Here is a 26,572-nt window from a genome sequence, read left to right on the forward strand (position 1 = left end):
AGGCAGCCTTAGAATCACAGAATCACACAGCACAGAAGAGGCCATTTGGCCTATCGAGTCTGCACCGACACGTGAGAAACACCTGACCTACCTACCTAATCCCATTTACCAGCCCTTGGCCCAGAGCCTTGAATGTTATGACGTGCCAAGTGCTCATCCAGGTTCTTTTTAAAGGATGTGAGGCAACCCGCCTCCACCACCCTCCCAGGCAGCGCATTCCAGACCATCACCGCCCTCTGGGTAAAAAAGTTTTTCCTCACATTCCCCCTAAACATCCTTCCCCTCACCTTGAACATATGTCCCCTCGTGACTGACCCTTCAACTAAGGGGAACAGCTGCTCCCTATCCACCCTGTCCATGCCCCTCATAGTCTTGTTCACCTCGATCAGCCTCTGAGGGGACCCCCTCCCCACCAAGTCTTAGTGTCGTTACTGCATTGACTCATGTTGGCCATTTGTCACATGCTGGGTGGTCAAGCAGATAGTGCCCATGCTTACATCAGCCTGAGTGGTTCATGAGGAGATGGGTTCTCCCCCGCACCGTGTGTTGCTCTTAGTCACACATGACTAGTCTGGGGGCAACCTGCAGGAGATGCAGCTCGGCGCATACTCAGAACTCCAACACATGTCCTATTCACGGTGATGAGATGGTGGAAGGGGAACCTCAAGGTCTCGTGGCCAAGAGCCATCTGGTGCCCTTAACACTGCACCTAGTTGCGCTTCCTTGCCGTGGGAGCTAAGGCCATGTATTTCTTAAAATGATGGACGCAGAATGTGTCCAAGGTGGCTGTTGGTAGGGATGGCGGGGGGTTGGGAGCAGTCGTACTATATTTTTGTGACCAATCAGCAGTAGCGTGGACAGGAGGCACTGGAGGCCTGAAATGGGCCACTGTGGTTGGGGTGCAGTGTGCACGTGCAGAGTCCATGTACAATTAGCCGCAATGAATGGTCTTCTCTGTTTTTCAGGAGAAAAGTGCTCACAATGCCTCTGAGCGTTTGGGGACTGCAGGTGGCCAGGCCCAGTTAGTGATATTGAGCCGTTTTGAGCAGGAGGCCCTGGAGCTTGAGAGGCACCATGTGCCCAGGTCCACAGGTGTCGGTGAGACTGGGGTGGTGCGGCCGGGTATCTGAGGTCCACAGTGACATCCGCTCTGTCTTCCCACCATCCAAAGCACTGATGACTGTTTGAATCATTACAGTAGCAACATTGCTCATCACGGACTGATAGAGTCAGACGTGTGGGTCATAGACAAAGGCCCCTCGGCCCTTCGAAGGTGCACCTTCCAAAGTCACCTTGTCACATTCCTGACCACTATCCCCATGGCCTTGTGTGCCATGGCATCGCTACTGCACATCCAAATACTTATTACATGTTAGGAGAGTTTCTGCCTCCACCACCCTTTCAGCCAGTGCGTCCCACATTACTGTGTGCAAAAGTTCCTCATCACCTCACCTGTCAACATCACGCCCCTTACCTTAAATCAATTCCACCTGGTTATTCATCCCTCCGCCAAGGGGAAAAGTTCCTTTCTGTCCACCCTATCTATGCCCCTCATAATGTTATAAAGCTCAATAGTGACACCCCTCAATCTCCTCTGCTCCAGGGGAAATATCCCCAATCTATGCTATTTGTCATAATAATTCCAACTCTCCAGCCCAGCCAGCATCCTGGTCAGCGACCTCTGCACTCTCCCCACTCCAATCACATCCCTCCCATGAAGCACTGATCACAACTGAACACAGAACTCTAGCTGTGGCCTAGGCAGCGTTTTCTGCACTTGCAACATGACCTCCCTGTTCCTATATTCTAATCCTTGGCTAATAAAGGCAAGTATGGCATTTACCTTCTTAAACACCTTATGTACCTTAACGGACCTGTCGACATGCCCAGCAAGGTCCCTCTGATCCTCCTTACTTTCCACGGTCCTACCATTCCTCGTGTATTCCCATAACTTGTTTGTCCTGCCCAAGTACATCACCTCACACTTATCCACATAACATTCCATTTGGCATTCCTTAGGCCATCTGACCAGCCCGTCTGTATCCGCCTGTAATGTTTGGGTCTCCTCCTGACTATTTTCCACCTGACCAATGTTTGTCTCCAAAGGTTCTGGAAGGTTGAGTGCATTATGAGCCTGAGGGAAAGGGATGAAGTGTGTCACTGTGTGGGCGCTAACTGATCCACTGTCCTTGTTGTTATTTTCAGCATCATCAGAGCCTGTCAACCAGGAGCATTTGCAGATGCCCCTCTCACACCTGAGGGGCCTGAACTGTCACCTGCACCACACCATTTCTGTGAGGCAGGCACCAGAGCAGATACTAGCGCATCAGTGGGAATTGCAACATCTGCTAGTGTCCCGGGGCACAGGGAGAGGGCACCTTACAATCGCTGGAGGAGCCGGCAGAGACAGAGAGTGCCCATGGCGCCAGCAGTCGGAGGACTGCAGGGGACCAGGCACATGCTCAGTCGGTGCCTGATGATGTGCCTCTGGAGTCGTCCGCGACGCAGCAAATGCAGGAAATGCGGCCGGGTGTGTGGGAGCATCTGGGGGAGATACATGAGGCTGTGCTTCACCTGGTGTCTGTGGTGGAGGAGTCCACACGGAGCATCAGTGATGCGATGAGCCTCATGTCAGAGCGTCATGCTTCCTTCATGGAGAGTGGCGACTCTCGTGGAGAGGGGCTTCCAGGAGAACAAGCAGCTTCTCCTGGGGTTACACTCGGACCTGCAGCCCTCACAGCGCCAGTGGCCACAGCTGGTCAGTGCCAATGTGGGAGATGGTGTGGGCTTCAAACTTCCCTGCTCAGTGCCCATCCATCCACGGTGAGCAGGGAGGTCTGGGGTGACCTCACGTTGGCGCAGCAGCTGCCTGTCGTACCTGCGGGTACCTCTCAGGACGCTCCGGATGAGGGCACCAGCTCCTCTGCCCCTCTGCCAGTGACCGTGGCATCCGGTGAGGCTGCAACAACTGGGGAGATGCCAGCTGTGGAACTGGCCACTCCCTCCCAGGCGGGGCCAGCACAGGCTCCACGGGTCAGAGGACAACCACCAAGGTCATCGAGGCCAACAGGACAGCAGAGTCAGCAGGCTGGCTCAGATACTACTCCCAGCGAGGGGGCAGCACCTAGACTTGGGACCCGTAAATGAAAGCATAAGGCACCTTAGGCACACCACGGGTTTCTCACTGGTGCTTTTGTATTGGCCCGAGATTAGGGAATTATTATTTATTGATGTTGTAAAAACGTTTTGCTTTCATTTTGTTGGACCTTATGATGGTGAAAATTAAATCCAGATGTGTTACCGTGGCTGAGGGTGGCTCCTTTGTGCTGCATTTGTATGTTTTACAGACATGTGAGTGTTTGAGTGGACTTTGAGGGTTATGTCCAAAGCCCTTAGTTGCAGCTGATGAAGTGGCAGATTTCGCACTGAGGTGTCGAGTATGGAAATACCAGGCAAGGCTGGTCCTCCTGATCCATTTGTGTGGAGCGAGCTGAAGGTTCGTTGGGTTAAAGTCTCCCGGGTGTCCCTGCCTCCTTGGTGTAGTCACGGGTCAGTGTTCAGTCCCTCATCGTTCCCCTGTGCCTCCTCATCCTCGGACTCACTGCTGGACTCATCGTGTGCAGTCACATCCACTGCATCAACGTCTTCATCGTCCACTGCGCCCCCCCTTTCCAGCGCTAGATTGTCTAGAGCGCAGCATGCAACCACTATCACCGAGACACGATCTGGGGGGTACTGGAGTGCGCCCCCTGAGCAGTCCAGGCATCAGAAGTGCATCTTGGGATTTGGGAGTCCTAGTCCAGGATTCTCTTAAGGTTAACTTGCAGGTTGAGTCGGTAGTTAGGAAGGCAAATGCAATGTTGGCATTTATTTCGAGAGGACTAGAATATAAAAGCAGGGATGTGCTGCTGAGGCTTCATGAGGCTCTGGTCAGACCACATTTAGAATATTGTGAGCAATTTTGGACCCCGTATCTCAGGAATGATGTGCTGGCCCTGGAGAGGGTCCAGAGGAGGTTCACGAGAACGATCCCAGGAATGAAAGGCTTAACATATGAGGAACCTTTGAGGACTCTGGGTCTATACTCGATGAAGTTTAGAAGGATGAGGGGGGATCTGATTGAAACTTACAGAATACTGAAAGGCCTGGATAGAGTGGACATGGGGAAGATGTTTCCATTAGTAGGAGAGACTAGGACCCGAGGGCACAGCCTCAGAGTGAAGGGAAGACCTTTTAGAACAGAGATGAGGAGAAAGTTCTTTAGCCAGAGAGTGGTGAATCTACGGAATTCATTGCCACAGAAAGCTGTGGAGGCCAGGTCATTGAGTGTATTTAAGACGGAGATAGATAGGTTCTTGACTGGTAAGGGGATCAAAGGCTACGGGGAGAAGGCGGGACAATGGGGTTGAGAAACTTATCAGCCACAATTGAATGGCGGAGCAGACTCGATGGGATGAATAGCCTAATTTCTGCTCCTATGTCTTATGTCTCTTATGGTCTATATCTCTCCACCATCTTCTCTTATGAGAATTTTAATTATTTCCACACTGGAGATCCCTTTCCCACTGACCTCTGTTCCTCATCCCGAACAGTTATGGTTCAGTCCATTGGTCCAGTGCACTTTTCCTCAGAATCACTAGCTACAGTTTCAGGCTTCACCCTGGGCCTCATAGGGGAACAACACTGGATATCGCCCCAAGATCAGGTACAGGGACTGGGATATGTGATTACCCTGTCAGCAGGCAATGTGAAAACTTCATGTTGCCTGCTTGTTTCCATGCTTATGGCATTCAGGCCAATTCTAAGCACATTGCGGAAAATACACTCAGCAGAGGGCATAGGCCAGTGCCAGTTAAAATAGCCTGCACAATAAGATGCAGCAAACTACAGCGAGAAACAAATAGCTGAGAAGCAGCTATTAAAGATTAAAGAACTGAGTATAATTGAATGAGGACTTGCACACATAGATAACACAGCATGGGAGGGTTTGTGGAGATCATAGAGAAGAGAGACAAACCAGGGGCCCAAACTGAAGGAATCCAGGTCAAAAAATGGACTCAGAAGCCAGTTACATTGCTACGAAAGCATCAACACATAACGCAGCCCACAGCTAACTCTTAATTGAACAGCAGTCATAGTTAAACTGACCATCTCTCTTTCATATTCAGGGAACCATTCTCTCATTCCTAGTACGCCAGGAGGTCATGCTGGGGTCAATAGCTTTCGGTTGGGCCCCGTTGGCTTTAAAAATAAAGCTCATTTGTCAGGCAAAGTAAAGCTGTCATTAAATTAGTCTCTTCACAGAATCACAGAGTGCAGAAGAGGCCCTTCGGCTCATCGAGTCTGCACCGACACGTGAGAAACACCTGACCTACCCACCTAATCCCATTTACCAGCACTTGGCCCATGGCCTTGAATGTTATGACGTGCCAAGTGCTCATCCAGGTACTTTTTAAAGGACGTGAAGCAACCCGCCTCCACCACCCTCCCAGGCAGTGCATTCCAGACCGTCACCACCCTCTGGGTAAAAACGTTTTTCCTCACATCCCCCCTAAACCTCCTGCCCCTCACCTTGACCTTATGCCTCCTTGTGACTGACCCTTCAACTAAGGGGAGCAGCTGTTCCCTATCCACCCTGTCCATGCTCCTCACAATCTTGTACACCTCGATCAGGTCACCCCTCAGTCTTCTCTGCTCCAACGAAAACAACCCAAGTCTATCCAACCTCTCCTCATAACTTAAATGTTTCATCCCAGGCAACATCCTGGTGAATCTCCTCTGCACCCCCTCCAGTGCAATCACATCCTTCCTATAATGTGGCGACCAGAACTGCACACAGTACTCCAGCTGTGGCCTCACCAAGGTTCTATACAACTCCAACGTGACCTCCCTACTTTTGTCATCTATGCCCTGATTGATAAAGGCAAGTGTCCCATATGCCTTTTTCACCACCCCACTAACATGTCCGTCCGCCTTCAGAGATCTATGGACACACACGCCAAGGTCCCTTTGTTCCTCAGAACTTCCTAGTGTCATGCCATTCATTGAATACTTCCTTGTCAAATTACTTCTTCCAAAGTGTATCACCTCACACTTTTCAGGGTTAAATTCCATCTGCCACTTATCTGCCCATTTGACCATCCCGTCTATATCTTCCTGTAGCCCAAGACACTCAACCTCACTATTAAGCACCCGGCCAATCTTTGTGTCATCCGCAAACTTACTAATCCTACCCCCCACATAGTCATCTATGTCGTTTACATAAATGACAGATAATAGGGGACCCAGCACAGATCCCTGTGGTACGCCACTGGACACTGGCTTCCAGTCACTAAAGCATCCTTCTGTCATCACCCTCTGTCTCCTACAACTGGGCTAAATTTGAATCCACCTTATCAAATTACCCTGTATCCCATGTGCATTTGCCTTCTTTATAAGTCTCTCATGTGGGACCTTGTCAAAGGCTTTGCTGAAATCCATATAAACTACATCAACTACACTACCCTCATCTACACTCCTGGTCACCTCCTCAAAAAATTCAATCAAATTTGTTAGGCATGACCTCCCTCTGACAAATCCATGTTGTCTATTCCTGATCAAACCTTGCCTCTCCAAGTGGAGATAGATTCTCTCCTTCAGAAATTTCTCCAATAGTTTCCCAACCACTGACGTGAGATTCACTGTCCTGTATTTCCCTGGCTTAACTATACATCACTTCTTAAATAGCGGAACCACATTAACTGTTCTCCAATCCTCTGGCACCTCCCCCATGGCCAGAGAGGAATTATAAATTTGGGTCAGAGCCCCTGCGATCTCCTCCTTGCTTCCCTCAGCAGCCTGGGACACAAATCTTCCGGACCTGGAGATTTGTCCACTTTTAAGCCTGTCAACACCTCCAAAACCTTGTCACTCCCTCTATCAATTTGCTTAAGAACCTCGCAGTCTCTCCCCCTGAGGTCGATACCTTCATCCTCATTCTCTTGGGTGAAGACGGATGTGAAGTATTCATTCAACACTCTAGCGATGTCCTCTGGCTCCACCGGTAGATTGCTCCCTTGGTCCCTTATGGGCCCTACTCTTCCCTGGTTATCCTCTTCCCAATCTTGAGATTTTCCCTACTTTTACCAGCCAGAGCTTTCTCATATCCCCTCTTTGCTCTCCTAATTGCTTTCTTAAATTCCACCCTGCACTGTCTGTACTCCACTAATACCTCTGCTGATTTGCTTCTCTTTTCCTTCTCATTGTAACCTGAATATCTCTGGTCATCCATGGTTCTCTGGGCTTGTTACTCCTTCCTATCAACCTAGAGGAAACATGTTGAGCCTGTACCCTCCCCATTTCCTTCGTGAACACCCCCCACTGCTCCTCTGTAGATTTCCCCACAAGTAGATGTTCCCAATCTATCTTGGCCAGATCCTGCCTTATTTTACTAAAATCCACTCTCCCCCAATCCAAAACATTTTTTTGCAGCTTGACTATTTCTTTGTCCATAACAAACTTAAACTGTACCATGTTGTGGTCGCTATCACTAAAATGCTCGCCCACCACCACCTCAGCCACCTGTCCGGCTTCATTCCCCAGAATTAGGTCCAGCACTGCTCTGTCCCTTGTTGGGCCCTGTACATATTGACCTACAAAGTTCTCCTGTACACATTTCAAGAAATCCACTCCATCCAAGCCCTTAACACTATGTCTATCCCAATTAATGTTGGGAAAGTTGAAATCACTGAATATAATTACCCTATTGTTATTGTTTTTACACACTTCCGCAAATTGTGCACATATTTGCTCCTCAATTTCCCGCTGACTATCTGGGGGTCTATAATAAACACCTAATAATGTGGCTGCCCCTTTTTTATTCCTAAGCTCTACCCACAAAGCTTCATTCGATGCCCCCTCCAAGATATCATCTCTCCTTACTGCAGTAACTGACTCCTTAACTAATAATGCAACGTCTCCTCCTCTTTTACCCCCTCCCCTGTCTTGCCTGAAGATTCTATATCCCGGAATGTTGAGCTGCTAATCCTACCCTTCCCTCAACCACGTCTCAGTGATGGCTACAATATCACAATTCCACATGTCAATCCTCACCCTTAACTCATCTGTTTTACCTGTAATACTCCTGGCATTAAAGTAGAGGCCATCCAGCCTTGCCTTACTCCCTTGAAGCTTAATGCAGCTGTGCTCCCTCTGACTTGGTTGTTTTACTGTATTATGATGTTTCCCTATTCTGCTAACATTCTGTGTCCCCTTCCCCTGCCAAATTAGTTTAAACTCCTCCCAACAGCACTAGCAAACCCGCCCGCAAGGATGTTAGTCCCACTCTGGTTCAGATGTGGACCGTCCCACTTGTACAGGTCCCACCTTCCCCAGAAACAGTCCCAGTGATCCAGGATTCTAAAACCCTCCCTCCTGCACCAACTCTTAAGCCACATATTCATCTGCGCTATTCTCCTATTTCTGAGCTCGTTAGCACATGGCACTGGGAGTAATCCAGAGATTACAACCCGAGAGGTCCTGCTTTTTAGTCCACTGTCTAACTCCCTGAATTCTTGATGCAAGACCTCATCACTCTTTCTACCTATGTCATAGGTACCAACATGTACCATGACCTCTGCCTTATCACCCTCCCCCTTCAGGATGCCCTGCAGCCATTCAGTGACATCCCGGACCCTGGCACCAGGGAGGCAGCACACCATCCTGGAGTCACATTGACGGCCACAGTAGCGCCTATCTGTTCCCCTGACTATAGAATCCCCTATTACTATTGCTCTTCCTCCCTTCCTCCCCTCCTGTACAGACAGGCTGCTTGTGGTGCCAGAAGCTTGGCTCTGTCTGCACTCCCTGGAGGAACCATCGCCCTCATCAGCCTCCAAAACAGAATACCGATTTGTGAGCGGGACCCCAGGGGACTCCTGAACTACCTGCCTGTTTCTCTTGGACCGCCTGTTGGTCACCCATTCCCTTCCTTCCTCAAGTCCCTTCAACTGTGGTGTGACCACCTCTCTGAACATGCTATCCATGATGTTCTCAGACTCGTGAATGCTCCACAGTATCCCCAGCCGCCGTTCCAGCACTGGAAATGTTCCTGGCCTCCCGCATGGAGCATGATGATTACACCATGGCTTTGAGCTCTCCTACCTTGACTTATCCCTTTAAATTAAACCTTTTAAATCAATTACTCTAGGGCACTTCTTTTCTGGCCCTTGTTACTACAGAATATATAAACTATAATCCACAAAAAAGACCTTAAACTATAAGCAATAAAGGTAATAAACACTTACCCGACCTTACCCACTGCTGACCAGGCATTCCTTTCCCTTGTAGCCTCTACTGCTGCAGCAGGGCAAGACCACTCTCTGAAGATTTAAGAAGTTGGATAGCAAAGAACAAATGCAAAGAGCACCTCTTCCCCTCTGCACCGGATTTCCACTGTGCACCAAACTGCCAATACCCACACTCACTCTGGCTGTGTCTCACTCAGGATGAGGTGTCTCCCCTGTTCATGTGTAAGCTCAGGACCTGGAGTGGAGTAAAACCCACAAGATTCTATCCAGATGCAAGCGTGCTATCAACTGTGCCACAGCCAATATCTGCGTTTGATGAAGAGGACACGGTGGCAAAATCATAATGTCAATGGATTAGTAACCCACAGGCCCCGGTTAATTCAAATCACACCACAGCAGCTGGTGGAACTTAATTTCCATTAATTAATGATAATAAAAAAAATCTTGTATTGAAAGCTAGTCTCAGTAATGGTGGCCATGAAACTATCACCTGTTCTCATAAAAACCCATCTGTATCCTTAATTTAGGGCAGGTAACCTGTTACCCTGACCCGGTCTGGCCTACATGTGACTCCAGACCCACAGCAATGTGGGTAACTCTTAACTGCTCTCGCAAATAGCTCAGCAAGCCACTCAGTTCAAGGGCAATGAGGGATGGTTAACAAATTGTGGCCTTGTCACTGAGGCACACATCCCATGAAAGAATATATATTTTATAAATTCCCTTTCGATGTTAAGTGAACCCACATTGGGCTTCCTAAAGAGGAGGCGCGCAGGGCAGGAATTTTATGCCCACCGTGGCTTTCCCAACAGACACTAACGAACACCATTCTCCCCAGGCCGAGAAATGTGTAGGTTTGTGACCTGATGGTTATGTTAAGTGACTTTGAGATTGCCTGTGGCCAGTGCAATGTTCCGTCACATTGGTATTTTTATTAAGACAGGAGATTCCTGAAGGCTGTTGGAACCAAATCACATAAATCAATTCATGAACCTTGTGGCAACCTTTTGACAGGTAAGTTTAAAAGTTCTTGCAAATTTCAGTGAAATTGTGTATTATTATTTAAATATGTTTTCAATGAGGGGATAGGCAATACGGTTCAGTAACCAACAAATTGACTGGCATTGTGTAAGTGTTCACATGCATTAGGGTATTTCATTCAGTGGATACTGTGCTTTTCTGCATTAAAAAGTACTGGGAATTTGATTTTAATGGGTCATTTGGATACTGTGTTTTGATCTTTACATTGATTTAGAGTCCAGAGATCTGTTCAGCTTCTGAGAAAAACCTGAACAGATGAAGGACATTTGAAGCCAAATTTTTGCTCCTGAGTCAATGTCAAGAAAACAAGAAACTGTAACATTTTTCTTCTGGTAATAACCCTGGCATATTTTCGTAAATACTGGAAGTCACGATTAATAAGATCATAAGACCATAAGACATATTACCATTCGGCCCATCAAGTCTGCTCCGCCATTCAATCATGGCTGATAAGTTTCTCAACCCCATTCTCCCGCCTTCTCCCCGTAACCTTTGATCCCCTTACCAATCAAGAACCTATCTATCTCTGTCTTAAATACACTCAATGACCTGGCCTCTACAGCCTTCTGTGGCAATGAATTCCATAGATTCACCACTCTCTGGCTAAAGAAGTTTCTCCTCATCTCTCTTCTAAAAGGTCTTCCCTCGGGTCCTAGTCTCTCTTACTAATGGAAACATCTTCCCCACGTCCACTCTATCCAGGCCTTTCAGTATTCTGTAAGTTTCAGTCAGATCCCCCCTCATCCTTCTAAACTCCATCGAGTATAGACCCAGAGTCCTCAAACGTTCCTCATATGTTAAGCCTTTCACTCCTGGGATCATTCTTGTGAAACTCCTCTGGACCCTCTCCAGGGCCAGCACATCCTTCCTGAGATACGGGGCCCAAAATTGCTCACAATATTCTAAATGTGGTCTGACCAGAGCCTTATAAAGCCTCAGTAGCACATCCCTGCTTTTATATTCTAGTCCTCTCGATATAAATGCCAACATTGCATTTGCCTTCCTAACTACCGACTCAACCTGCAAGTTAACATTAAGAGAATCTTGGACTAGGACTCCCAAGTCCCTTTGCACTCCAGATTACTGAATTCTCTCCCCAGTTAGAAAATAGCCTATGCCTCTATTCATCCTACCAAAGTGCATGACCTCACACTGTATTCCATCTGCCACTTCTTTGCCCATTCTCCTAACCTCCCCGCCTCCTCAATACTACCTGTCCGTCCACCTATCATTGTATCATCTGCAAACTTAGCCAGAATGTCCTCAGTTCCTTCATCTAGATCATTAATGTATAAAGTGAAAAGTTGTGGTCCCAACACTGACCCCTGCGGAACTCCACTAGTCACCGGCTGCCATCCTGAGAAGGACCCCCTTATCCCCACCCTCATGCCTCCTGCCAGACAGCCAATCTTCTATCCATGCTATTACCTTGCCTCTAACACCATGGGCTCTTATCTTACTGAGAAGCCTCCTGTGCGACACCTTGTCAAAGGCCTTCTGGAAGTCCAAGTAGATAACATCCATTGGCTCTCCTTTGTCTAATCTGCTCGTTACCTCCTCAAAGAATTCTAACAGATTTGTCAGGCATGACCTCCCCCTGATGAAACTATGCTGACTTTGCCCTATTTTACCATGCACTTCCAAGTATTCTGAAATTTCATCCTTAATAATGGATTCTAAAATCTTACCAACGACCGAGGTCAGGCTAATCGGCCTGTAATTTCCCATCTTTTGCCTCACTCCCTTCTTAAACAGGGGTGACATTAGCGATTTTCCAGTCCTCTGGGACCCTCCCTGACTCCAGTGATTCCTGAAAGATCACCCCAACGCCTCCACTATCTCTTCAGCTATCTCTTTCAGAACTCTGGGGTATAATCCATCTGATCCAGGTGATTTATCCACCTTCAGACCTTTCAGTTTTCCTAGCACCTTCTCCTTGGTAATGGCCACCATACTCACCTCTGTCCCCCGACTCTCTTGAACATTGGGGATGTTACTCATGTCTTCCACCGTGAAGACTGACACAAAGTACCTATTCAGTTCTTCCGTCATTTCTTTGTTCCCCACTACTACTTCTCCAGCATCATTTTCCAGCGGTCCAATAACCACTTTTGCCTCTCTCTTATCCATTATATATCTAAAAAAAACTCTTGCAATCTTCTTTTATATTACTGGCTAGCTTACTCTCACATTTAATCGTCTCCCTCCTTATTTCTTTTTTAGTTGTCCTCTGTTGGTCTTTGTAGGCTTCCCAATCCCCTGGCTCCCCTCTGCTCTTTGCCGCATTGTATGTTTTCTCTTTAGCTTTTATGCTGTCCCTGACTTCCCTTGTCAGCCATGGTTGCCTCGTCCTCCCTTTAGTATGCTTCTTCTTCCTAGGGATGAATTTTTGTTGTGCCTCCCAAATTACTCCCAGAAACTCCTGCCATTGCTGTTCCACTGTCTTTCCTGCTAGGCTCATCTCCCAGTCAATTCTGGCCAGCTCCTCCCTCATGCCTCTGTAGTTGCCTTTATTCAACTGTAATACCATTACATCTGATTCCAGCTTTTTCCTCTCAAATTGCAGGGTAAATTCTATCATATTATGGTCACTTCCTCCTCAGGGTTCCTTCACCTTAAGCTCCCTTATCAAATCTGCCTCATTACACATCACTAAATCTAGAATTGCCTGTTCCCTAGTGGGCTCCACCACAAGCTGCTCCAAAAAGCCATCTTGTAGACATTCCACAAATTCCTTTTCCTGAGATCCACTACCAAGCTGATTTTCCCAGTCTACCTGCATATTGAAATCCCCCATGATCACTGTAACCTTGCCTTTCTTACACGCCTTTTCTATCTCCTGGTGTATCTTGTGCCCCACATCCTGACTACTGTTCGGAGACATGTACATAACTCCCATTATGGTTTTTTTACCTTTGCGGTTCCTCAATTCTCCCCACACAGATTCTACATCATCTGACCCTAAGTCGTTTCTTGCTATCGATTTAATTTCATTTCTTACTAACAAAGCAACCCCACCCCCTCTGCCTGCCTATCTTTTCGATAGGATGTATATCCTTGGATATTTAGCTCCCAGTCCTGATCCCCTTGCAGCCATGTCTCCGTGATGCCCACCACATCATACCTGCCAATTTCAAGCTGCGCCACAAGCTCATTTACCTTATTTCGTATACTACGTGCATTCAGATAAAACACCTTCAGTCCCGTATTTCCCGTCCCCTTTCTCATTGTCGTCCCTTTATCTGATGTGGTTGAAGTTAGATTCCTAGCTCTTTCCAAACACTCTGTCCTATTTTATGTTCTGGAGACTTTAATAGCCTCTCCTGGGCTCTCCTTTCTTTTCAGTTTTTTCATAATTTTCCATGATGCTGAATCCACCCCCCCACACACTAACCTGCTGCTTTGTTTCCCATTAGTCATACTTCCTGGAGTTTTACCCTTCTCTCGCCCCCTCCCCCACTTTCTAGTTTAAAGTCCTGTTGACCACCCTATTTACCCTTTTCACTAGAACATTGGTCCCAGATCGGTTCAGGTGGAGACCATCCCAAGGGTACAGATCACTCCTGTTCTAATACTGATGCCAGTGCCCCACGAAATGGAACCCCACTTTCCCGCACCACCCCTTTAGCCACGTGTTTACTTCCCTTATTCTCGCGTCCCTATGCCAATTTGCACATGGCTCGGGTAGTAATCCGGAGATTATAACCCTTGAGGACCTGTTCTTTAATTTAGTTCCTAGTTCCTGATAATCCCCAAACAGGTCCTCTTTCCTAGTCTTACCTGTGTTATTTGTCCCGACGTGGATCCTCCTCCTCCCTCTCCAATATCCTTTCAAGCTGCTCAGAGATGTCCCTCACCCTGGCACCGGGCAGGCAACATACCATGTGGGACTCTCGATCCTGCTTACAAAGGATGCTATCAATTCCCCTAATTATAGAATCCCCTACAACTACCACTTGTCTTTTTGTTCCCCCCTATTGAATGGCCTCCTGTGCCATGGTGCTGTGGTCAGCTAGCTCATCCTCCCTACAGCCCTGTTCCTCATCCACGCAGGGAGCAAGTACCTCGTACCTGTTCGACAAGGTCAAGAGCTGAGGCTCCTCTGTTCCTGAACACAGGATCCCTCTACCTGCCTCACTTGCAGTCACACTCTGCTGACCCTGACCACTGACCGAATTTGAGGTACTTAATCTACCGGGTATGACCGCCTCCTGAAACAAAGCGTCCAGGTAACTCTCCCCCTCCCGGATGTGCCGCACCGTCCGGAGCTTGGACTCCAGCTCATCAATCCTGAGCCGGAGTTCCTCCAGCAACCAACACTTGCTGCATATGTGGTCACTGTGGCTCGCAATGGGATCTGCCAGCTCCCACATCATACAGCTACAGCACATCACCTGCCCAGCCATCTCGACTTAGATAATTAATTTATTAATTAGTTTTGCAGTGTTTTTTTTTTCAAATTTGGTGCAGATTTCCTACCAACTAATCAGGTCACACCTTTCCTGTGACGTCACTTTATCAGTTTTGGCTTCAGTTACTCTGTGCCCCGAGGTCACCACTCCAGTGCTCCTCCCTCCGAGTCTGCTCCCTGGAGACAAGGCCACAAATCCCCGAGGTAAGCCAGATTTATACTCACCGCTCCGGTGCTCCTTCCTCCGAGACTGCTCCCCGGAGACAAGGGCGTGAATCCCCGAGGTAAGCTAGATTTATATTCACCGCTCCGGTGCTCCTCCCTCCGAGTCTGCTCCCTAGAGACAAGGCCGTGAATCCCCAAGGTAAGCTAGATTTATATTCACCGCTCTGGTGCTCCTCCCTCCGAGTCTGCTCCCTGGAGACAAGGCCTGTGAATCCCCGAGGTAAGTTAGATTTATACTCACTGCTCCGGTGCTCCTCCCTCCGAGTCTGCTCCCTGCTCTAAAAACTAGAGTGACTGCAAGGGTCTAAAGCCAACAGTGGTTTTGACATGTTAATGAACCAAGAGGAACTTCAATCAGAGTTTTACATAAAGCAATAACAGGAATAGATTTGAATTGAGTTGGTTTAGTTCAAAGAGGGTCTATGCAGGTTGTAAAAAGCTGTAAGGAAATAAGTTTGTTTTTACAAGTCTAAGAGCTAAAGTAAAGAACAATTTAATCAACTCTGGGAAGAAAGCATTTCTGAAGAGATTGGTTGAGTTAATAGTGAGATCAAAGGGAAGGAATGCATTTAAGGAAATACTGAAGCCTATGTGAGGCTGTAACTGCTTAGGCCTCCCAGAAGACAATAGGATAGCTGGTCAGAACTCCCTAAAGACAGTGTGAACAAGGTCAGACTGAAAGAATCAGTTGCTGTCAGCCTCAGAGGACACCCCAAGGATCCCAGTGTGGTAAAAAATACTGGACTTCTATAGATTCTAAAATATTTAAGGAGAGTTGTTGAACAGAAAAGGGGAAGGGTAGCTCTGAGGGTAGTGAAGTTAAGATTTGTGGAATTGTTTTAAAGGACTGTTTCCTGTGAGAAGCTATTCATGTGTTTAAGTGTAATTTTGTTTTACTTGTTTTTTTCTTTTTTCTTTTAATAAATGTTTACTTTACTATAAAATTATTACATAGTCGGGGACGTCATTTCCTGATTTCAGAACCGCTCTCCATACTATATAAATTGCAAAATCCATTTTGGAAGTTGTTTCAAGTTTCCCTCTGGGATTTGAGCAGCTCGGCATTTACCATCTACAGAGTCTAGAAAATTCCTGATTCCACAAACTTGACTCTGGAAAAAGTGCCCTGAATATTTGGATTTTTGTTCGGGGCGAGGGGGGAGAGGCGAATGCTAACTCGAGTCAGGCCCACCAACCCTGAAAACAGTGCAGAAGCAGCGATAGGGGCTGTTGATTGGCGAGGTGGGCTGTTTAAAAGCCCCACGTTGATGCTCCAGGACAACATCTAGTTGTCGTAAAAACAGTAAACAAAAACAGCCTTCTCACCCTCACCCCTCACCCTCCCACACACTTCCCATGCCACATCCATGCCACTTCATGCCCCCACCACTCCCCCATTGCCCCACGATACCTCATGCCCTCTACCCACCCCCATTGTTCCTCATACACACATACAAATATACGAAATGGGAACAGGAGTAGGCCATTCAGCCCCTTGAGCCTGCTCTGCCATTCAATAAATCATGGCTGATCTGATTGTGGCCTCAACTCCACATTTTGTCTACTTCCAATAAGCTTTGATTCCCTTGTTTTTCAAAAATCTATCTACCCCACCTTAAAAATATTCAATGACCCTGTCTCAACTGCTCCCTGAGGAAGAGGGTTCCAAGGATTCAGAACCCTGAGAGAAAACATTTCTTCTCATCTCCATCTTAAATGGGTGACCCATTATTTTTATAAGGTGTTCCCTGGTTCAAGTGTCTCCCACAAGAGGAAATGTCCTTTCAGTATCCACTCTGTCAAGTCCTCACAGGATCTTATATGTTTCAATATGATCAACCCTCATTCTTCTAAACTTCAATAGATACAGGCCCAGCTTGTTCAACCTTTCCTCATAGGATAACTTCCTCATCCCAGGTATCAGTCAAGCAAAGCTTCCCTGAACTGCTTTGTATGCGTTTATATCTGTTTTTAAATAAGGTGACTAAAACTGTACATGGTATTCCGGGTGTGGTCTCACCAATTCCCTGTATAACTGTAGCAAAACATCCCTACTTTTGTAATAAAAACAAAAAACTGTGGATGCTGGAAATCCAAAACAAAAACAGAATTACCTGGAAAAACTCAGCAGGCCTGGCAGCATCGGCGGAGAAGAAAAGAGTTGACGTTTTGAGTCCTCATGACCCTTCAACAGAACCTACTTTTGTATTCCATTCTCCTTGCAATAAACAACAACATTCCCTTTGCCTTCCTAATCACTTGCTGTACCTGCATACTTACTTTTCCTGATGCATGTATCAAGCCACCCAGATCCCTCTGTACCTCAGAGTTCTGCAGTCTCTCCCTCTCTATTTAAATAATTTGCTGCTTTTCTATTCTTCCTGCCAAAGTGGACAAGTTCACATTTTCCCACATTAAACTCCATCTGCCAAATTTTACCCACTCACTTAACCTGCCTATGTCCCTTTGCAGATTTCTTATGTCCTCTTCATAGCTTACTTTCCGACCTATATTTGTGTCAGCAGTAAATTTTGCAACCATACATTTGGTCTCTTAATCCAAATCATTGATATCAATTGTAAATAGCTGAGGCCCCAGCACTTAACCCTGTGGCACTCCACGCCTCACAGCTTGCTACCTAAAAATGACCCATTCATGCCTGCTCTCTGTTTTGTGTTAATTAGCCAATCCTCCATCCATCCTAATATGCTACCCCCTACACCATGAACATTTATTTTGTGTAGTAGACTTTGATGTGGCACCTTGTCAAATGCCTTCTGGAAATTTAATTACAGCACATCCACAGGATCCTGCTTGTTACTTCCTCAAATAACTCCGATCGATTAGTCAAACATGATTTCCCTTTCACAAAACCATGTTGCTTCTGTCTGGTTGCATTGAAATTTTCTAAGTGTTCCACTATAACCTCCTTAATAATAGATTTCAGCAATTTCTCTACGACATTGTTAAACTAACTGGCCTGTGGTTTCCTGCTTTCTGTCTCCCTCCTTTCTTGAATAGAGGTGTTATATTCACCATTTTCCAATCTGATGGGATCTTTTCAGAAGGTAGGGAACTTTCAAAAATTAAAACCAATGCATCTACTATCTCAGCAGTCACTTCTTTTAAGGCCCTAAGATGAAGTCCATCTGGATCTGGGGACTTGTCAGCTTTTAGTTATAATAATTTTGTCAGTCCCTTTTCCCTGGTGATTGGAATTCTTTGAAGTTTCTCCCTCCCTTTCACCTCTTTATTTACAACTCTTTATGGGATGTTACTTGTATCTCTACAGTGAAGACAGATGCAAAATATTTGTTTAATTCATCCACCATTTCCTTATTCTCAGCTATCGATTCCCCATTCTCACTCTCCAGAAGACCAATGCTCGCTTTACTTACTCTTGACCTTTTTAAATACCAAGATCACAGATGCCATTCTTCAGCCAATTCGATTCACTCCACATGATAACAAGAAACAGCTGAAGGCACTGGATACTGCAAAGGCGATGGACCCTGACAATATTCTGGCAATAGTACTGAAGACTTGTGCTCCAGAACTTGCCGCTCCCCTAGCCAAGCTGTCCGAGTACAGCTACAACACTGGCATCTACCCGGCTATGTGGAAAATTGCCACAGTATGACCTGTACACAAAAAGCAGGACAAATCCAACCGGCCGGTTACCATCCCATTAGTCTACTCTTGATCATCAGTAAAGTAATGGAAGGGGTCATCAACAGTGCTATCAAATGGCACTTGCTTAGCAATAACCTGCTTACTGATGTCCAGTTTGGGTTCCACCAACTCCACTTAGCTCCTGACCTCAATGCAGCCTTGGTTCAAACATGGACAAAAGAGCTGAAGGCCTGAGGTGAGGTGAGAGTGACTTCACTTGACACCAAGGCAGCATTTGACTGAGTGTGGCATCAAGGAGCCCTAGCAAAACTGGAGTCAATGGGACAAAAGCAAAAATTGTTGGAAAAACTCAGCAGGTCTGACAGTATCTGTGGAAAGACTTTCTTTCTCTCCACAGGTACTGTCAGACCTGCTGATATTTTCAAGCTTTTTTTGTTTTTGTTTCAGATTTCCAGTATCCTCAGTATTTTGCTTTTATGGAGTCAATGGGAATCAGAGGGAAAACTCTTCGCTGGTTGGAGTCATACCTAGCACAAAGGATGATGGTTGTTGATGTTGGAGGTCAGTCATCTCAGCCCCAGGACATCACTGCAGGAGTTCCTCAGGGTAGTGTCCTCGGCCCAACCATCTTTAGCTGCTTCATCAATGACCTTCCTTCCATTAGAAGGTCAGAAGTGGGGATGTTCGCTGATGGTTGCACAATGTTCAGCACCATTCCCGACTCCTCAGATACTGAATCAGGCTGTGTCCATTTACAACAATGCTGTGGCTATAAGAGCAGGTCAGAGGCTGGGAATCCTGCAGTGAGTAATTCACCTCCTGACTCCCCAAAGCCTGTCCACCAAGGCACAAGTCAGGAGTGTGATGGAATACTCCCCACTTGCGTGAATCGGTGCAGCTCCCACAGCACTCAAGAAGCTGGACAACATCCAAGACAAAGCAGCCCACAAGATTGACACCATATTCACAAATATTCACTCCCTCCACCACCGACACACAGTAGCAGCAGTGTGTGTACCATCTACAAGATGCACTGCAGGAATTCACCAAGGCTCCTTCGACAGCACCTTCCAAACCCACAACCACTACCACCTAGAAGGACAAGGGCGGCAGATAGATGGGAACACCCCCACTTGGAAGTTCCCCTCCAAGTCACTCACCATCCTCACTTGGGAATATATCACCGTTCCTTCACTGTCGCTGGGTCAAAATCCTGGAACTCCCTTCCTAACAGCACTGTGGGTGTACCTACACCACATGGACTGCAGCGGTTCAAGAAGTCAGCTCATCACCACCTTCTCAAGGGGCAATTAGGGATGGGCAATAAATGCTGGCCCAGCCAGCGGTGCCCACATCCCACGAATGAATAATTTTTTAAAATTATATTTCTAGCTAGCTTTCTCTCGCACTCTAATTTCTGCTTCTTTATCAATCTTTTAGTCATTCTCTGCTGTTCTTTATATTCTGTCCAATCTTCTGACCTGCCACTCAACTGTGTGGAATTATCTACTTTTTCTTTCAATTTGATACCATCTTTAACTTCCTTAGTTAGTCACAGGTGGTGTGTCCTTCCCTGAGAATCTTTCTTTTTCACTGGCATGTATATTTTCTGAGTATTCTGAAATATCCCCTTAAATGTCTGCCACTGCTTCTCTACTGACCTACCCTTTAACCTAATTTCCCAGTTCACTTTAGCCAGCCCTGTCTTCATGACCTCATAATTACCCTTATTTAAGATTAAAACATTAGTTTTAGATCCACTCCTCTCTCCCTCAAATTGAATGTGAAATTCAATCATATTATGATCACTGCCATCTAGGGGCACCTTCATTATAAGGTCATTAATTAACCCTGTCTCATTGTACAATACCAGACCCAATAAAGACTGCAAGATTGCTCACTGGTTGGTGCTAAAATGTGCTGTTCCAAGAAACTGTCCCAAAAACACTCTATGAACTCATCTTCCAGGCTACCTTTGCCAATCTGATTTATCCAATCTATGTGTAGATTAAAATCACCCATAATTATCACCATGCCTTTCTCACAAGCTCCCATTATTCCTTCCTGTATACCTTCTCCTGCAATAAGGTTACTGTTAGGGGGCCTATAAACCACGACCATAAGTGACCTCATTCCTTCCTGGCCAATTTAGTGTCAACTTAATGCCAACCCATGATGCCCCACTCATCTCTATAGCCCTTGATCGACCCATGCCAACTTAGTACCAATTCATGCCAATCCATGCCCCCCAAATATCACCATTTCCCCTAACACCTTCAATGCCAACTCATCCAGTATCCACCATGGGCGGGCCTCAGGAACCATGCTGAGGAGAAATAAAATGAAGTTCTAAGTGTTTATTACAGACTTTAATATAGTTTAAAAAAACACTCTCATCTATAAAAGGCCATGCGATACATCTAATTCCCTTTAAGCACGTAATCCCTTATAAAACAAACATTTGTACCATATCCCCATATCAAAGACAACAAATCTCTTTATAACCACTTGGAACTCTCAATCAAATTGTGAACTTACAAGACACCCGCTGTGATAATGATAGGTTGTGGAAGCAATCAAGCAGCACCAGCCCTATAATGATGGTCCTCAGGCTTAAATCAACAAATAGCTATTAAAATTGCATGCACCAATTTATTCAATTGCAGGCTGTTTTTCCTTCCTTCAAAAAAATTAAAGGGTAGGGAGTTTAAATGATTCAACAGCCTGACAGTTCCACAAAACTTATACACTTTTATGCACATTTACATCTACTCTTAACAATCGAAAAGGGTGCCTGGCCTCACTCAAAGGGCACAAGGCCCCATCCAAAGGGGTACCAGTCTGGCCAGCCTTTCCCCATCAGACAACCCACTCATTCCAGGTATCAATCTAGTAAACCTCCTCTGAACCACCTCCAATGCATTTACATCCTTCTTTAAACAAAGAGACCAAAACTGCACATGGTATTCAAGGTGCAGTCTCACCAATGCCCTGTATAACTGAAGCATAACATCATTATGTATATATTCAATTCCTCTCGTAATAAAGGATAGCATTCCATTAGCCTGATTAATTATTTGCTGTACTACATACTAACTTTTTGTGACTCATGTACTAGAACACCTCGATCCCTCTGCACCTGAGCATTATGTAGCCTTTCTCCATTTAAGTAATACCTTGCTTTTTGTTCTTCCTGCCAAAGTGAACAATTTTTCATTTTTCCACATTAAACTCCATTTGCCTGATATTTGGCCACTCACTCAGCCTATCTATTTCAGTCTGCAATCTCCTTATGTCCTCTTCACAACATACTTTCCTACCTATCTTTGAGTCATCTGCAAATTTAGCTACCATGTCTGCACTCCCCTTATCTAAGTCATTGATGTAAATCGTAAGAAGTTGCGATCCCAGTACAGACCCTTGTGGGACTCCACTCGTCACATCCTGCCAATCAGAAAAATACCCATTTATGCATACTCTCTGCTTTCTGCCAGCCAGATAATCTTCTACCCATGTTAATATGTTACCCACAACAGCATGGCCTGAATCTTCTGGTCGGCGTGTGGGGGCAGGCCCCGGTCACTGATGCATAAAATAACGTGTGGTGATGTTGGGCGCGCATCCCAACATAACCATGCATTATTCCAATCTTCAGTTCGGTGGGCTCGCACCAGAGTTGGGAGTTTCATGAAGGATTTATAAATCAAATACATTTTTAATTAAAATTCATTGGCATGTCCCAGCTCATCTGACACTGTCACATGAGGGGACTTGTCTGAATTTTTTTTTCTTTATTTAAATTTCTCATAACAAATCTAGTCTGCCTCAGGGAGATCAATGCCCTCATTCGCATGCTTCCTGGCAGACGTCACGCTGGGCGGGGCCTTAATTTGCCCGCCCACGTAAAATGGGGGCGCCAATTGGGAACCCGCCCGCTCATGCCCACTCCCGCACAACCCCCCTGATGGGGGGAAGATCCTGCCCATGATTTTCCTTTCACAAAACCATGCTGACTCTTCCCTATTACCTTGAGCTTTTCTTAATGCCCAGCTCTAACCTTCTTAATGACTAATTCTAATACCTTCCCCATGACAAACATCAAGCTAACTGGCCTATAGTTTCCTATTTTCTGCCTCATTCCCTTCTTGAATATAAGGGTTATATTTACTACCTTCCAAGCTGATGGAACCTTTCCAGAATCCAGCAAATTTTGGAAAATTAACACAAGCGCATTGACTACCTCATCAGCCACATCTTGTAAGACCCCAGGATGTAGTCACTCGGGACCCGGAGACTTGCCAGCCCACAGCTCCGTCAGTTTTCTCAGTACCATTTCCCTAGTGATTTCAATTTCACCAGGGGGAGGAATTTCTCCCCATCAGCGGGGTGGGTGGGTGGTTGGGCAGGAGTGGGTGCGGGCGGGTGTGTAGTCGATCGCTGCCTGCAATCGGCTGTGCGCCGCCATTTTATGTGGGTGGGCCAATTAAGCGCTGAGCACTCCCTGTGTGGGCGGGGGAAGTAGGCTGAGTCGGGGCCTGCGCTCTTTCGTGCATGCAGAGCTACCTCAGGAAGTTCAGTTTGATATTTAAACATTTAAATACAGGGGAAAAAAAATTAGGGCAAGTCCCCTCACGTGACAGTGTCACACGAGCTGGGACATGTCCATGAATTTTATTGAAAATTTTTATTAAAGTTTAAAAACCTTCATGAAACTTCATCCCGTCCGTGGGTGAGGTTTCATGATAAATGCAAAGGCCGCCTGGGCTCTTCGCCTGCCCAGCAACCTGAAGGCTGGACAGGCAGCTCAGTTAATTATTCTAATTGCTGTTTAAATGGCCTTAACAGGCCTTTGACAGTTTGGTGGGTGTGCAGCCAACTCCGGTGAGCGCCCACCGAACTGAAAATCTAAATGACGCACGCCTGACGTCACCGCGCGTCATTTTACACTTCAGCAAGCGCCCTCCCTGCTCGCTGACCCGAAGATTCTGGCCCAAGTTCCTTTCTCCCATTCACCCCCTGATTTACAGCTATTACTGGAATGTTTTTTGTATTCTCTATAGTGAACACAGAAACAAAATATTTGTTTATTTCTTCCACCATTTCCTTATTATCCACTATTAACCCTTCACTGCCACTTTCTGGAGGACCAACAATCACTTTACTTACTCTTTTCCTTTTTAAATACCGGTAGAAACTCTTGCTATCCATTTTTACATTCCTATCCAGCTTCCTCTCAGTCTCTAATTTCTTTCTCCTGATTAACCTTTTAATCATTATCTGCTGTTCTTTAAATTCTGACCAATCATCTGTCCAGCCACTCATTTTTGCGCAGTTATACGCTTCTTCCTTAAGTTTGATGATTTCCTTACCTTCTTTAGTTAACCACAGATGGTTGATCTTCCCCTTCGAATTTTTCATTATAGTAAGAATATACTTTTTTTGAATATTCTGAAATATCCCCTTAAATGTCTGCCACTGCTTCTCAATTAATCTGTCCCCTAGCCTATTATCCCAGATCACTTCAGCTAGCTCAGCTTTCATGCCCTCATAGTTGCCCTTATTTAAGTTTAAGACACTAGTCTTAGACCCACTCTTCTTCCTTTGAAAGTAGACCTACTGGATACTGGGTGAGTGGGTATAGAGGATGCATGAAGGGCATGGGGACATGGAGGGGCAGAGGGCATGGAGAATACATGGAGTATGGAGTGGGTATGGAGGATGCATAGGGAGCATGGATGGGGATGTGGGCTGGGTTTGATGAGAGTGGTGAGGCGAGGGCTAGGGCCCTAACAACCATGTAGAGAACATGGTCAATGTCCCCTAAAAGGAGACGGGCCTTCTGTAACATGAGATTTAAGCACACAGACTGCATAAAGGTTACAAACACAGGGTTCCTGTATTCCACCGGCATCAACGCTGCACAAACTCACAAGGGAAAGCTGAACTTCAGGGAGCAAAGTATTTACAGTGAACGCTCACAACTGATATCTGGCCTATTTGTAGCTTCAGCCCCCCAATGTTGTGGCAGACTTGAACTGCTCCATCTCCTGACTGGTTCTCCAATTCCACTTCCTGGCCCTTTAGTCACTATCAGGGTTTTCACACTGACATATTCATAGCCTAGGCTCTCACCACATTGCCACTCACAAGCCCTGGGCTAGTCCTTGTTGCTCTCTCTCCCTTTCCTCATGGCATCTAAATCCGCCCCTTTGTTTGCCAAAGACACTGCTCCCTGCAGAAAGAGGGGCCCACAGGGGCCGACCAGTTCCTCTGCTCAATGCTCTCCCCCACCATCGCCACCTGCTGCCGAGGGCCCCACTACACTTCTAACCTACCAGCCATCTGCCTCCATTTGCCTCCGTTGCCATCTCCTGCTTTGGGAGGTGGTAGCCCTCACTGCAACCCACCCTGGACTCTGGGAGATGAAAGTACCATGTGAATGGGTTGACTTTCAGAAGTCAGGATCCCAATGTTGGGAAATGGTCCAACTTGAACTAGCCAATACAAAAGGGAAAATCTGGCCTCTGGTTCCCTAGTTATTTACAGCTTCTTTTTCTGCCTCGCTCTATTGCATGCTATTGCAATTTTTGTCTATTTTTTAAATACTTTTAAAAATATATATAAAAATATAAGTATAGTTACAAAATAAAGGATAAATGCCGACAGTTATTGAATATACAACTGTTATTGTTAATTAGGAATTATAAACTTATCTAGCCTTGGCTTTATAACATTTAATATTATATCACATGGAGCCTTAGCATAGTGTGGGACCATATTCTTGTACAAAGCATTGATCTTTGCTTATTTCAGTAGAGTGCAAGTTTTAACATTAGAAATTTATTTTTTGAAACATAATCCTAAGATGTTGAAAGGGTCACTGACCCAGTTCCACAGTTCCGATCAATATACACTTCTGACACCATCCTGCACCTCGGGGAATGTGAAAAGATGCCTGCTGAATAATCACATTCTTAAGATGCTGAGCAGGTAATAGCTGTTGAATAAAATCGCATCATTTTTAAAAATTGTTTGTTTCAGAAACAAAAGCATATCCTGGGATAAAGTGAAGTAAAAGTGCTACTGCAAACATTAACTATTTAATGATAGTTTTGATTAATGAGCCCATGATTCCTTGTCAGGTTCAATGATGAAATGAGACCACGAAGATGAACTTTCTAGTCCCTACACAAGGCAGTGTTAGTGTTAAATGTTTCCTGCTTAGCAGAATTCATTAGCAAGGCCCTGTAAAAACTCATTTGTGCACCATCATAATCTGGTCAGTAACTGGTTGAAAATAAATCCATCAAACCCTTCATTGGCAATGGGTTAATAACTCTGTAAAAAAATAACACACAAAGGAATTTTACAGGGATGGCTTCCTAGTTTCTACCACAGGAAACACCATCTTCCTTTAGGGAGGGCTCATGGAGCCAGGGAGTCCTTTCAAAATAAATTACTTGTTCCATTATGTTTCTGGTCTGAATTTTGCAGAGCTAAACTTTCAATTGGCTGCCTGTTCCACAACCGCACGTTATTGTACGTTTGATGAAAAGTCAGCTCCTTGCCACCATTGAAGGGGTTTGTGATGGGACCAACAAGGATTTAGAACCACCATTGCTGAGGGAGGTGGTACGTGTTATACAGTTCGCCAACTGCTCCGTGTGTCTGAAAGTGATGGGCAGCTCCTGAATCACCTTCACAGCAATTGCTACAGTGCAAGGTTTGGTCAGCAGGGAGAGCAATTCCAGTGGGGAATGCTGCCTAATCTTGTCTTCCTTCTTGCCCACCCATGAAGGGAAACTTGATTTGCAGGGGGCGTTTTATTCAGTGGGCAGACTACAAGAGAACTAACTCATTCAATTGAGAAAGCTGTGTGTCTGTGAGATATATAAAATGGCTGCTGCTGTTGGGTTCCACATGGGATGAAAAGAAATACAGAACTTTATTCTTTTGCCATTTGTAAAAATTGACT

The sequence above is a fragment of the Cetorhinus maximus genome, chromosome 10 (assembly GCF_964194155.1).
Source record: "Cetorhinus maximus chromosome 10, sCetMax3.hap1.1, whole genome shotgun sequence".
Lineage (NCBI taxonomy): Eukaryota > Metazoa > Chordata > Chondrichthyes > Lamniformes > Cetorhinidae > Cetorhinus > Cetorhinus maximus.